The sequence below is a fragment of the Aulonocara sp. 'chitande type north' Nkhata Bay genome, linkage group LG2, assembly GCF_057382095.1.
Source record: "Aulonocara sp. 'chitande type north' Nkhata Bay isolate Kocher_YH1m ecotype deep benthic linkage group LG2, A_spYH_male_GT1.1, whole genome shotgun sequence".
In the NCBI taxonomy this organism is placed as follows: Eukaryota; Metazoa; Chordata; class Actinopteri; order Cichliformes; family Cichlidae; genus Aulonocara; species Aulonocara sp. 'chitande type north' Nkhata Bay.
The window spans coordinates 33,139,704-33,155,185 of NC_141345.1; the positions used below are offsets into that span (position 1 = coordinate 33,139,704).

Consider the following 15,482-nt stretch of genomic DNA (forward strand, 5'->3'; position numbering starts at 1 on the left):
CGTTCTGTTGTTCCAGGCGGCAGCGTTACGGTTGCCATGGTTACAGGGCGACGCTCTCTCTCTCTCTGCGACTGTGTGTTTCCTGGGTGAGAGAGCGCCTTTTCGTTGTTGTGCTAAGCTAACAGGCAGAATGCTACAAGCATAGCTCTAAAGAATGTAGCATCATGGCCAGTGTAGTCCGTGTTGCAGAGAGAATGGACTGCCATACACATTATGGGTCTGTGAGCGCGAGGAGGGAGAGAGAAAAAGGGGAGTGGAAAGGTAGGAGTTGTCATCGAGGAAAAACGGGAGCTGGAAGCATGTAAATATAATAATAACCACTGCAGCCAAGAAGAGTGCCTGACGAGCCCAGTTATAAGTAAGCTATTAAGACTCGACTGTACACCGTGTTCGTGTTTTCCTCCGAAAACAATAAGTTCCGTTGGAGCAGTCTTTCAACGCCTCTCTCTGTCTGTCGCAAGAAAAGTTGACCCACACAACAAAGTAAAGCTAGTTTTCGGCTACGAGCCGACAGGGACCCCGCCGTATTAGTCAGAGGTCCCTTTACTACAGTTCGGAGTCGCGGACCTTCAGTAATAGTAATAAATCACACAGCAATAGTACATTCACGTTGTTGTAAAAAGCATGATAATATATTAAGTAATCCAAAGTATTCTGAATACGTTACTGTCATTGAGTAACGTAACGGAATAGGTTACAGAATACATTTTGGGGCATGTATTCTGTAATGGAATACATTTTAAAAGTAACCTTCCCAACACTGCCCGCGGTCATGTAGGCTCTCCACAAGCTTGGTTTTCTGTTCTTTGTGTGTTTGGATTAAAGAATGTTAGTAACGGCTCACAGCTCGTCTGCAGGCGTTATTTAATGGAAAACTTCCACAACATGATACAGAAATGAAGCTGTCCTCTCTGGGCTAAGGGAATGAGACAAAACAGAAAACTGTTCTGTGGTCAAACAGATCAAAACAGAAAGGCACCACCAGTGTTAAATTACTACTGCTGGATTATTTTTTTTTAACACAAGAACCTAATTTGAAAAAGAAAGCTTTATCCATCCATCCATCCATCCATCCATCGATCCATCCATCACTGTGGTCGGTGTTTAGGCCTGCTTGAGGTTCTGGCGCATTATCTTTGGTGTTCCTAGGACAGGGCTTTTCTGGACAGAGATCTTGGATGTTGTTCCTGGGATCTGCTGGAGCCAATTGCCCAATTTGAGGGGTGTCACTGCAATGAGTGTTCTGATTACCACAGCAAGCACTGTTGCCCCAACCCTCTACATCTTATCAGGTTTCTCTCTCAGCCCTTGATATTTCTCAAATCTCTCTTTCTTCCCAATGTTGCTACCAGTTGGTATGACTACATTTATCCCTACTTCTACTTGTCTATCACTATCATGTGTTGTTGGTTAGCCACAAATCATCAATTTGTCTGTCTATATCTGCAAGCCCCACAGGCGCCATCATTCTGAGCCACCCAGTGAGTGTATCCCATTTTGGCTACACTTGACAAAGATGTTCCAGTATACTATACCAGCCACCTGGTTATGGCGTTCCATGCACCATGTACCTGATGCTGGCCTTGTTAATCCAGGAGATGGCTAAGCCAGTATGGCTTCAGTTCTAAAATGCTCACATGTACTCATAGCCCATAGCCCTGGGATATCTCTATATAAAGGAATAAAGAAAAGCATATAAACTATATAAAGAAAAGTATATATTGTGCAGTGCAGAAAAAATCATATTTCCTACCTCTGGTGACATTTTCAATCAATCAGTCAATCAATCAAAGCTTTATTCGTCACATGCAGGTTGCCCTGCAGTGAAATGGGACCCCCCCCCCGACCTTACACATATAGCACAAACATTACATGGGGATACAGGTTGGAGATTGGTAGAATCAGAGAAAAAACATTGAAATGTACACTACAGTGGGGAAAGTACAAGAGGAAAAAAGAGACCCCTACTCATGCTGTGTTTCCATGGTAGGACAGCATGAGAACAGGAAACAAAAAAACTCCTTTGCACAAAAAAGCACATAAATGTCCACAGCACAACATTGTGAAGACATGACAAGCCACAGGGGTGGGTGGGGGGTGAGGAGTAATCCGAAGAAACACAGCAGCCACCCTGCACAGCGCTATCATTCCAGCGCGGCACACAGACCCGCCGTGTTCCCTCGCCGGAAACAAGCATCGAAGGCGTTGGAAAGGGAGGGGGGATGAGTGATAATTATTATGATAAAACAACAGAGTTAGGGGGACTGCTGTTGGCTCTGATATTCAGTGTACTGAAAAACTATAACTGTTTCAACTTAACAGCCCTTTCATGCACCACAAGACTAATCTGTTATATTTTCTTTGAACTTTGGTGACACTTGTCACTTTTTTCAACAGCATTCTTGACCATTAGGAAGAAGGGAAATGCAGCCCTTTAAAATGCAAAGCAGAAAGACATAAGAAGCCACACCAGCAGGAGTGAATGCTGCTGCTGCTGCACTTTAAATGGCTTTTCTAACCATCTCATTTCATGCTGTCCCCTTTTACAAAACTGCAAATTGGTGGAAGCCGTCAAGAAATGTTTTTGCTTTCTTTATTCCTGAAGACAAAATGAACAGCCACCCTATTTACTTCAAAAACAGTGGAAAGTGTTGTGACTGAAAAATGTTTGTTTTTGCAATGAAACTTCCTCACTGACTCATACTCAATAAAATAAATAATAATAGTACTATGTGATTAAAGCAAGATTTATAAACATCGTTCGTGTTTAGCATAACGTTGCTGTTCTGATCCAACATGCTGATTAAACATGCTGTACATTTCTGCTGATTTATGAATTGATATATACTAACCTGCACATAGATCTGAAACTGCTCATGCTGCATATAGAGCCAGTTATATTGTGTTTTTGGTTATTCATCATTTTGAAAGAATTTCTGAGCTGATTTTATTCATCCAATTAAAAAAAAAAACTGGAGGGTTGGCAGCAGATGCTAGAGAGTAAAAAAGTGACAGAAATGACACTAGACATGTGCTTTGCAGGTGTTAGCGATTTAATTAAAGGTTTTGTTTTTCAGCAGTTGTGTTGTGCTCATCTCTATGGTTAACCAGTCGGCAAGTAGTAGCTCAGTCACAGTATTTTTTTTTCAATTCTAAGGTTCTATGTATAATTATAACCCCCCCCCCCCTCAAAAAAAAAAAAAAAAAAAAAAAAGAATTCTGCCTCTAAAATGAGTTAAATACAACCTCAGGTCAACAACAAACTAACATAGATTCAAATGTATTTTTTTTTTTTTTTAACAAAAAACAGATGGACAGATAGTTCCACATTTCACACTTCAAAACTCTTGTATAAAGAGGAGTTAATGGCTGACTCAAAGACTACAAGGTGCCTGGGTCTGGTAGCTGTAAAACAAGCCCAAACATGGCACTGCACTGTGACCAAACATCTCCACTTTGATCTTATCTATCTAAAGGATTATTTCCCAATAACTTTGGAAACCTAAGCAGTCATGCTATTTTCCATTTAGAAATCAAGCATGATGTGTTTGGAAACCCTTCCAAACGCATCATGCTTGTCTAAAGAATGTAGAGCCTGAGTTGTTGCTCCTGGCTTTTCTTGGACATTCTGCCTTCCAAGGGCACGCCTTCATGCCATGCGATCACAAAATACTAGGTAAGTGGTTTTATTGTTATGGTAAATTTGTGTATCTTGTTCTGTGTTGCTATATCTATTTTTTATGTAATCCTAATAGTTTACATTTAATTGTGGTAGATATTAAAAATTCTATTTAATAAATTAAAATCCATGGAATAATATTTGAAAGAGAGGAGCAGGAACTGAAAAAAAAAAAAAAACAACTAGCCAAGTATCTAAAACATTTCTTTTTCTGCAAATTATAAAATTGTTGAAACTGTCACGGACCCGGTTCCGGGGACTCGGGGTTCGTGAACAGTGTGGACCTTTATTGTTATTAGTGTATTGGATGTATGTTTGCTGCACTGTGTTCTTGTGTTCAATGCTGGTGTGTGTATGTGTGTGAGGCTGGAGGATGAAGGACAGCCACCTGCAGGCCTGATGGGTGTGGCCCTGCCAGCTGCTGGTCACGCCTAGCTTACCACACACCTGCTTCTGATCAGGATCGTCGGGGGAGCTACTTAACAGAGCGATGGAGCTTCCTCCGGCGCAGGATCGTTGAGTTAGACTCCATGTCAGTGTTTCTAGTGTTGTTAAAGTGTATGCCTGCCGGAGTTGGTGCCATAACGGCTGTGTCTGTGTTTTTCCCCAGGAGGACAGTGGAACACAGGACTGCAAGACACACGGGGTGTGTGAAGGCACAGGGGCAGAGAGCACGGGATACCAGCACTTGGGAGAAGACACGTCACGGGAGTCGAGGGAGCACTTTTGGAGATTTAATGTGTGGTGTATATTTACCTCACTGTAAATAAACCCACTGTTCATTCCATCAAGTCTGCGTTTTGGGTCCTTTCTCCTACATCCCCCACGGTCTGCCCTCCAGACCGTGACAGAACGATCCTGCCACTATGGACCCAGCGGACTCACCGCGGAAGCGCAGCTCCCGTTTTGACGAGACCCGACTAGTGCTTGGAGGGCCTCCGTGCTGCCGTTCCTCGCTGGCAGCCTACCCGTCGGCCCACTCGTCTGTTTCCTCCCCGCGGACGCCTCGGTCTCGCAGAAAACGCTCCAGCCGGTCCCGGGAGGATTACTACGAGCCTGCCAGCAATCTGCTTACACCTGCACAAGCTTTTTACAAAATGTTAGGAATTATCATCGTGCCACCTGACTCACCCAGCATTTCCACATCACTGCAGGAGCAGCCACTTCAGAATCCGCCCTCGTCACGTTCCGCCAGCGACGCTCCCTCTTCAACAGGGAGGCAGCGAACACGCAGCCAGCACTCACAGCTCCAGCAGGAGCCAGGGATTCGGCTCAAACAACCGCCTAGGGTGAGTGACAGAGTCTCCCTTCATTCACCTTTCGTGCCTAGGGATAAACAGACTGTTTCCCCCAAGGCTGTGAATGCCAGCTCCGTGAACCCTAGAGCTTGTGTTTCTCCTGTTTGGGAGGATGACAATGTTAGTTTTGAGAACGAGTTTTTTCCTCCTGGTTCAAGAGACTGTGCTCCTGATGTTCCTTCGGACCCAGGAGTTAGGACCGTTTCGTCTAGAACTGTTTATTCTGGGGCTATGTTTATACAGCCAGCTGCCCAGCCTGTAGCCGTAGCACAGCCAGCTGCCCAGCCTGTAGCCGTAGCACAGCCAGTCCAGTCAGCCTCTCGTCTTCATCCTCAGTTGGAGGCTGATATGCCTGCTGGAACTACCCTGCCATTATGTCACCCGCCTGTTGTTTCTACATCGCTGTCCAGTCTACCACGAGTAGCTGCCACACCATTATCACCTCCGCCCTTTGCAGCTACTTCTCCACCAGCGTCCCATCAGACTGCAGCGACCGCAGAACTCTCGACTTCACCATCCACATCACCCGCTCGACCGTCATCTTCGCCACCTGCAGCTTCCGCATCGCCATCTTCACCTCCGGATCAACGACCATCTATACCCGCGTCGCAGCCGGAGGAGCGGCTCAGCGAGCGGGAGGAGCCCGCGTCGCCAGCTGAGGAGCTCAGCGAGCCGGAGGAGCTCAGCGAGCCGGAGGAGCTCAGCATGCCCGAGCAGGAGCTCAGCGAGCGGGAGGAGCCCGCGTCGCCAGCTGTGGAGCTCAGCGAGCCGGAGGAGCTCAGCGAGCCGGAGGAGCTCAGCATGCCCGAGCAGCTCAGCGAGCAGGAGCAGCTCAGCGAGCCGGAGGAGCTCAGCGAGCCGGAGGAGCACTGTGAGCCGGAGCAGCCCAGCGAGCCACCCACTGAGAAGCCCGCACCGCTGCTGGCGGACCTCAACGAGCCGGAGGGACCGGCGTTGCCAGCAGAGGAGCTCAGCGAGCTTGGTGAGCCCGCGCTGCCACCGGAGGAGCTCGGAGGTCCGGAGGGATCCGCTGAGCCAGAGCTGGAGGTCTGCGTGCCGGAGGGGCCGCCACGTCCTGCAGCCCGGCCGCCACGTCCTGCAGCCCGGCCGCCACGTCCTGCAGCCCGGCCGCCACGTCGGGAATCGTGGGTGGTGCTGAGGCGGGAGCAGCAACGCCGCCGCCACCGGACCCGTGGCCGCCCGCCGGAGCAGCAACACCGCCGCCACCGGACCCGTGGCCGCCCGCCGGAGCAGTCACACTGTCGCCACCGGACCCGTGACCGCCCGCCGGAGCTGCAACGCCGGAGCTGCAACGCCGTTGCCACCGGATCCGTGGCAGGCCGCCTGAAGCGTTCTGCTTCCATCACGGGGTTAGAGGTAGGCCACCTGAACTTTTTTGCCGCCACTGCCTAACCCGCAGCGGGTCCCGCTTGTTTTGCCGTCCTGCAGATCGGCCGCCGGAACTGTTTGCTGCCACTGGACCGGGGGATTGGACTGTTGACCTGTGTTTTTCTTTTGTTGCTTTGTGGTGGCTGTTTAGCGGAGTGGTTTTGGGGCCCTCCGTCCTGGACCCCCCGCCACCCGCCCTGGGTTGGTTGTTCTGTGGTTTTGTTTTGGGGTCGTCGGGAGTCGACCCTTAGAGGGGGGGTACTGTCACGGACCCGGTTCCGGGGACTCGGGGTTCGTGAACAGTGTGGACCTTTATTGTTATTAGTGTATTGGATGTATGTTTGCTGCACTGTGTTCTTGTGTTCAATGCTGGTGTGTGTATGTGTGTGAGGCTGGAGGATGAAGGACAGCCACCTGCAGGCCTGATGGGTGTGGCCCTGCCAGCTGCTGGTCACGCCTAGCTTACCACACACCTGCTTCTGATCAGGATCGTCGGGGGAGCTACTTAACAGAGCGATGGAGCTTCCTCCGGCGCAGGATCGTTGAGTTAGACTCCATGTCAGTGTTTCTAGTGTTGTTAAAGTGTATGCCTGCCGGAGTTGGTGCCATAACGGCTGTGTCTGTGTTTTTCCCCAGGAGGACAGTGGAACACAGGACTGCAAGACACACGGGGTGTGTGAAGGCACAGGGGCAGAGAGCACGGGATACCAGCACTTGGGAGAAGACACGTCACGGGAGTCGAGGGAGCACTTTTGGAGATTTAATGTGTGGTGTATATTTACCTCACTGTAAATAAACCCACTGTTCATTCCATCAAGTCTGCGTTTTGGGTCCTTTCTCCTATATCCCCCACGGTCTGCCCTCCAGACCGTGACAGAAACAGCAGTGGCATAATACTGCTTGTGCTTTTCTGGAAATTTAAAATACAACATTATCATATTTTACTTGCTTAAGTAGTTCTATTTAGAGTACTGCATAGTTTCTGTTTAGCCTAATCTACTAATGTTGTAGAAAAATAATTGAAATAAATGCTCATAGAGAAATTGTGCAAATATGCATTTCTTGTTGCAGCCTCTACAGTTTCTGAATCATCATAAATAGGATTGAGACACATAACCCTGTGCTTTTGCTGATTCAGAAATAGATGTGCTCTAAACAAATTTGCCTTTTTCCAAAAGATAGATGGACTGTTTGTCAGTAATATTATTTTTAGGATGCAGATATATTTCATTTTATATTTTTGGTTTTTAGGGTATTTAAGTCTGTATTTGTCAAGTAAATCCATTTAGTTTGCCAGGAGCATTTACTCTGTGCCATATAGAAGTAGCAGAACTCAATCGATCTACCTCACAATACTATTTGACATGCATTCTTTGTGCCTCCTGTTGATGCAATTACCGGGATTTATTTTGGCTTCTTTAAATTACATACACCTAAGAGACATTATAAATGCAGCAAGACAACCATATATTTCTTTTTTTTTTCATATTACTACTAAGCTGTAATCAATCAATATTTTTCTAATATACACTTGTAACACTTCTGGAGTCGTTACAGTATACTAGGACCAGTTAGGTTCGACTACTAGAGCAGTAATGAGCGTAGCATGTAATAAAGACCACAGACCAGTAAATACGTTTAAATTGCCGGCTTATTATTTTGTGAAGACAGAGAATAGACAGTTATAGACACATTACATAAAACATTCAACATCACACATTTAAGGAAAACAAGATGTTTTCTTTCCCCTTCTTAGTTCAGTATGTTCTGTTAGTTCATCCTATTTATCTCAAAACCTTTTATTTGGCTTTAGAAGGATGTTATTCTCAACCTAGGTTATTGTTTTATTTATTTCAAGTTCTAAGTTCAAGTTTATCCTTTGATCTATTTGCATTAACACTGTGTTATTTTAAATCAAGTTCAGTTCTTTAGGCCCAAGATTTAATTTAATCTTGGTCTAGGTTCACCTTTAAATTCTCAACCAGTTCTTATTTTGTTTTAACCCAACAAAATTATTTACACTTCCATTAACACCATTACAGCATTAAAATGTAAGGTTGACCAAAATAAATTACGAAAATAAATAAATAAATGTAAAACTGAAAACAATTCAGCAAAAGGCTGAATAAATCCCTTAAACAAACAAATAAACAAAAGAAAGTTGTCTTTGTGTCCTTTAACTATTAGTCCTGGAATTACTCCGAATGATTATCCAGTGCTTTGAAAAGTCCGCTGTTCTTTTGCAGAGGTGTATGGATTAATCCTACCAGTTTTATCAGCGAAAGAGCTCAACGTCCAGCAGGGGGCGTTTTCCTTTTTCCTGCTCGGTACAGTTCAATGGGTCCGTGGGTGGCTCGCCATCTTGTTTCTCGCTCAGCGGATCAAACTCCGATTCTAGCTCAGCATTTCCCGATCCAAACCTTAATGGCCTACCATAACAACAAAATAAAGTGCATAAACATTCGAAAATAACACACGGGTAGCCCTTAAATAACAGTAAAATCCGTTTTTTCCAGCTTATTTAGCCGTAAATGAGGTGACGCCAATATGGCGCGCTGAAACACCGTCAAAGGCCTTTGAACTGCAGCCTGTGTGTCGTTTAAGCACGAATCCACCGTTTTTAACATAAAACAACATAAATCTGCTACCTTGGCTCTCCGTTTGCATGAAATGAGCAATATAATACAACAAAAATTTCTTGCATGAAATAAAAGACAATTTCTGAACTCACCAAGTCCCGTTCGGTTATGTTCACAACGTCACCAAGGCAAGGACAGGTCGGAAAAAACAAAAATACATTCTCCAGAGTACAAAAATGGCTTTAAGTAGATTTTTGGCTTATTTTTACTATTTTTTCACTCATTTAAGCAGCAGCTCTGCAAGGACTGTCTGCATTTCTCCCTCTCGAGCATCAAAAAGAAGGAACAACCCGATTGGGTGTGGCTAATCACAGGAGTCACGCTGCAGCGTGCCCTTTCACAATAAGAGTCTCAACACATATTTTAGCCATTTTACCTGAATTAACATAAAACACCATGAATTAGCAAGTTCTGTACCCTTTTAACATGTTTTTAAACACAAATGAAATCCTATACCATGAATTATATCATTGCTGATGTTTTTAATGAATTTTCTAACCATTATGATCTATTTATTGACTATTTATCACCTGTAATATATTTCTTATGACTGTTTTTACTAACAGGCTTTTATTTGTTGTTAGCTATGTTAACCAGGGTTACACACTACCAGTCAAAAGTTTGGACACAACTTCTCATTTGATGTTTTTCTTTAATTTTATTACTTTCTACATTGTAGATACATTCCAAAAATATCAAATATATAAAGCTAGAGATATGGAATTATGTATTCAATTCAATTTTATTTATACAGCACCAAATCAGAACAACAGTCGCCTCAAGGCACTTTATATTGTAAGGTTTACCCTACAATAATGCATACAGAGAAAAACCCAACAATCATATGACCATCTATGAGCAAGCACTTTGGCAACAGTGGGAAGGAAAAAATCCCTTTTAACAGGAAGAAACCTCCGGCAGAGCCAGGCTCAGGAAGTGGCAGCCATATGCCGCGACCGGTTGGGGTGAGATAAGGATGATAAGAAAACAGTGATAAGCAACTCTAAATATATCGTATATTTCAGATTCCTCAAAGTAGTCACGCTTTGCTTTCTTGACAGCGTTGCAAACCCTTGGCCTTCTCTCATTGAGCCTCATGATGTAGTCACCTGAAATGGTTTTCACTTCACAGGTGTGCCTTGTCAGGGTTCATTTGTTGAATTTGTTGCCTTTTTCATGTGGTTGGGACAATCAGTATGTTGTGCAGAAATCGAGTGGTACACAGCTGACAGCTGTTAGAATTATATTACAGCAAAGAACCAATCAGCTAAGCAAAGAGAAACAACAGTCCATCACTACTTTAAGAACTGAAGGTCAGTCAGTCTGGAAAATTGCTAGAACTTTGAATGTGGCCCAAAGTGCAGCCACAAAAACCATCAAGAGCTACAATGAAACTGGCTCATATGAGGACCGCAAGGAATGGAAGACCAGGAGTCACTTCTAATGCTGAGGATAAATTCATCCCAGTCACCAGCCTCTGAAATCGAAACTTAACAGCACCTCAGATTAGACCCAGATTAATGCCAGAAAGAGTTCCATTACCAGACACATCTCTGCATCAAGTGTTCAGTAGACACTGTGCAAAACAGCAGCTGCTAAAAAACCACTACCAAGGAAAAGCAACAAGCAGAAGAGATTTTTTTGAATTTGTTTGGGGCCAAGAAACACGAGGAATGGACATTAGACCAGTGGAAATCTATGCTTTGGTTTGATTAGTCCAAATTTGAGATCTTTGGTTCCACCTATTGTGTCTTTGTGTGATGCAGAAAAAGTGAACGGATGGTCTCTACATGCATGGTTCCCACCATGAAGCACAGAGGAAGAGGAGTAATGGTGTGGAGGTGCTTTGCTGGTGACGGTGTTAAGGACTTATTCAAAATTTAAGATTCACTGAACCAGCATGGCTACCACAGCATCCGGCAGTGACATGCAATCCCATGTCCCGGTTTGTGTTTAGTTCAACCATCATTTATTTTTTAACCAGACAATGACCCCAAGCACACCTCCCGGCTGTGTAAGAAATATTTGACCAAGCCAGAGAGTCATGGAGTGCTGCGCCAGATGGCCTGGCCTCCACGGTCACCTGAACTAAACCCAGTCGAGATGGTTTGGGATAAGATGGACCAAAAAGTAAAGGCAAAAGGGCCAACAAGTGGTCAGCATCTCTGGGAACTCCTTCAAGACTGTTGGAAAACCATTTCAGGATCATGAAGTTTATTAAGAAAATACCAGGAGTGTGGGTGACTGTTTCGAAGAATCTAAAATATAAAACACATTTTGAGTTATTTTACTTTTTTGTTTACTACATAATTCCAAGTGTGTTCATTGATAGTTTTGATGCATTCAGTGAGAATCTACAATGTAAATAGTCATGAAAATAAAGAAAAAACATTAAATGAACGGGTGTGTCCAAACTCTTGACTGGTACTGTATGCATTTACTTGGAGATTATGTATTGGAATTTCAGGAGTAGGACCACGCCTCCAAACACGCTCCTTCTGGTTGTCATCTATATGGGTTCACCCAGGTCTGCAAGCTTTTCATTCTCGTTTACGTGCCCCACCGTCCCTCCCTCCTTGTTTTCAATTCTTTAACTTCTTTACTTCTATTCAATGCAGGAGCTGTCGCCAGTGCCCTTTGAGGCTTTCCCTAAACCGCAGCTCAATTCATGTCCAAGCATTCACCTTCTCCTACTAAAATGCTGTCAAAGCTAAAATGAGGACGTGGGCCCAGCTAGTGAAATTTAGTTGTGGATAATCCTTGTTCAACCTCACAAGGACACCTTACCTTTTTCATTCCTTCCACAGCCTTCTAAGACGTTTGCCACTGAGATATTTCATGCATGTTAAAACAAAAACAAAGCACAAAAATATTGAAAAAAAAGCATTATGTTTGACCTCTTTTATGATGTTGTTGTGTTAAAATGTAGGAGTACTTACCAAACAGATGTGAAAGCCTTCCTTTTATCCAAGTTCAGCAACTCTCAAATTCACCTCAAGTCCCCAGCTTTTAAATTCAATGTGCTCTGTCAATCTCCCTTTAAGGCTGTCTGTTATGCAACTCTCATCCAGGGTGTTCAGGGCATCTCATCCAAAATCTTTCTCAACCATCTGCTCACCCTGCTCCACCACAACCAACTTTGAGACTCTAGGGGGTTTAATCACTATTTCCTACTTTCATCTGGGATTCTGCTCCATGATGTCGGTGTCTGCCAAAAATTCTCGACTTTGCATGTTGACATTTTTTGGAATAAACGTTACGCTTTTCTTTTAAACGACCATTTCTTATTGGACTACCATACAGTTGCTAAATAAACAGAATGTGACAAACTGCAATTTTAAACCACAAAAGCAATGTGCATTTTAAATGCACCAGGATAATATCAGGACCTCGCACATGTGGGTTTTTTTTTGGGAATAATGCTTAAATAATGTTTAAACTGGCCTACTTTGAAGAATCCATACAGATCCTGCTTTTCACATCACCAAATCACTGGTGTCAAATTTAGTGCATGTGAAAGGCCTTTATACATATAGCTCTGCAAAACAGAGGTGAGCCAGAAGACACAGAGATAGTAATGCTGCTTTTTGTTAGTTTTATATAGAGGGGAGGAAATATAGGAGGGAAGAAAAGGAAAAAAAAGTTCATATATGTGTATAAATTTGTTCCAGTTTCCATTAAGGTTGTTAGCAGCAACAGTTAAAAGCTATATTGGTGGGAGTATAGACAGTATATAAAAGAAGGATGTAGGCATTGGAAAACATGACTTCATGGGTTTTAAAGTTACATTTTAAAGCTTGGCTTGAGCATTTTTTCTTGTTGCCATCTTGTTCTTTTGAAACTAGACATCCAGAGCAATTGCTGGTTCTAGCTGAGAAATCTATTGCAAGTTCATAAAATCTATTGCAACTTTGCCATACATGCTAAAGCAGGGGTCCATAATGCTGACAATCAAAAAAGCAATTTTAGAGAAATTTTAATTGAACATATCTGATAATTATAATGACAGTTACCCAGCTAAAATATAAATGAGCCTATCAATGTCACAATTAAAAAAAAGAAGCCTCCATGAGTCATTCACCATCTATGAATACCTTCCTCTTATTGCCTCGCTCTCTCTTGACCTGCCACAAAACCAGCAGCACTATGAAGTGTGCAGATGTGATCCAGTTCTTAAAACCGCTTTTGCTCTGCAGTGTTTTCTGCAGAATTTCCCAAACTGCTCTTGCTTTTTCCACAGATGCCTACTTTTCAGCAGTTTTTTTTCTTGATATGTCTTTCCGTGTTACTATTTTTGTTAGTTGCCAGTTTCTAGCTGCAGATCCAGCACACCAGGAAGCCAGCAGTCTTGGTGGTGACATTTTGTGTGTAGGCTATGGATTTTAAAGGCACAAGTATAAAATAAACATAGCAATGAGGAATGAATATTAAGATGTAAAAAAGACCCACTCTTCATTTACCTATTCATGTATTCAGCTATTTTTTGTTTGTTTGTTGTTGTCAAAGCAGGAGTTGATGGAGATGGACAGAAAGAGCCATAAGCACCTCTAGGGGTGCAGCTTACTTATTACCCAAAGGGCATAAACTACTTTAGAATATAATAGCCCTTTATTGTCAGTGTGCATGTCCAATGAAACTGTGAGTGCTCCACACCAACTGTGCAAGAATAAAAAATAAATAGTAAGACACGAGAATAAATAAAAAAAACTGGACAAACAGGAAACCCTGAGCTAACTTAAAGAGTTATAGTACTTTATCCTGATCCCCAGTGTTAGGATAAATGAATCCAGATACTGGAAAGATACCCCAGATATGTTGAACTGGATTCTTGGTATAGGGCCCAAGGCCAAAGTGTGCCTGGCCCTTAGAAGAAATGGAGGTTGTCAATGCACTGATTTTGCTTCACTCTTCTGAGATCCATCTGTATAGTCTACTGGTGGCACTTTATATTGGGACTGTATGTAAAATTAATACATATTCTGGTGCAGTTTGGTATTTAAAACATATTATTGTTATTATTATGTTGTTAATTATTATTATTATTGATTTTTTTTATTGTGGAGGTCTGCTTGTTTTATCTGTTCAGTGTCTGCAAGGCTGCTGGTCAGTATGTGTTCAAATAATTGTTCTGGAACAAAGAGATGTTATCATTAAAACTGTTGAGTAGAGAAAATCTACCCCAAGGAGACAATAAAATCCCCTTTGTTTTGTTTGTATCATAAATGTATTATCTTTGCCAGCAGCACCAATCCTTCAGGTAAGGTGAAAAAAGGCAAAATTGTTCCAAAAAGGTGTCACACATTGTTTGGGACATTGTATCTATGGGCAATAGCTAAATGAGAACTCCTGGGGGAAAAGGGTGATTGTTTGTGTGATTGAGGTAAAGGCAATTCATTCTTGATGATGCTGTTTTGTTCTTGATGATGTATACATTACATGGGTATAAGGATTAGAAAGCGCTACACAACATAGCACAATGCAGACACCGGTATGATGTAATAAAATGCAACTGAGCATCCCTGCATGTGTGAAGCTCGGTTGGTGGAAGCTTCCAGTGATGAGTGCACTAATTAAAGCATGATGTTTGTTGTGGAAGTTTTCCATTAAATAAAGCCTGCAGACGAGCTGTGAGCCGTTACTAACATTCTTTAATCAAAACACACAAAGAACAGACAACCAAGCTTGTGGAGAGCCTGCATGACCGCGGGGCAGGGTCAGCAGAGTCTCACTGAGCCTAGCATGACTCTCAGTTAAATACCTTCTTGAGGAACAAAAGGCAGTACACAGCTGTTTCACACCTTAAGGTTCACACTCCCTTGCTACCTCCCAGAGTCCTCAAAGAGGCAAAGGATTCTTCCTGTGGAGTTCTGCTTCCCCCAACTTCCTTACTAGACCCCCACCATTTGTCTTACTGTATGAGTGTGAGACATGTTAAAATCCAGTGGCACCAAGGCATTATACAATAAAATAATGTGATTAATACATAAGTAAAAGAAATTCCTATACATGTTCAAGCCAGCTTTTATAAGCATTACATCATCTTTCCCACGGACTGAGAATGGGATGCTCACTGTTTGTGGGTTCTCCCAAACTGATAATGTCCACACACAGCTTGCTCAATCTTAGCACCCATTTGCGAAACATTTGTTGTCTGGCTCAGGGTGCGCACTGTTTAAAGTTCCTGCATTCTGGTTTTTCTTGACTGGTTCATTGGATTCGTGCTATTTATAGGACAATAACTCCTTCCAGGTCCCACCACACTACTAAAGGGAGGAGAAAGAGTGATTAGTCCACACACAGTGTGTATGTAAGTGTTTCTCCTTTTTTTCAGTTTTTTTTCTCTCCGTGACTCTGAAATCACTGAGGATAAAAACAAGCAGTCTTAGGAAGAGGTGGAACATCATCAACAACACTATAACACAATTATTGTTTACAATACCATAAAATCACAACAACACCTTTGAAATTCTCTACTTT

At 43.1% G+C, this 15,482-nt stretch overlaps 1 long non-coding RNA gene across 1 annotated transcript; it reads right to left on the minus strand.

Moving 5' to 3' along the window:
- Window positions 1-7,999: 7,999 nt before the first annotated feature.
- LOC147338224 (uncharacterized) lies at window positions 8,000-9,597 on the minus strand. The gene is made up of 2 exons (XR_015125056.1): window positions 9,098-9,597; window positions 8,000-8,795 (listed from the first exon to the last, which is right to left on the minus strand). It is a non-coding gene; the product is annotated as an uncharacterized LOC147338224 (long non-coding RNA).
- Window positions 9,598-15,482: the final 5,885 nt, after the last annotated feature.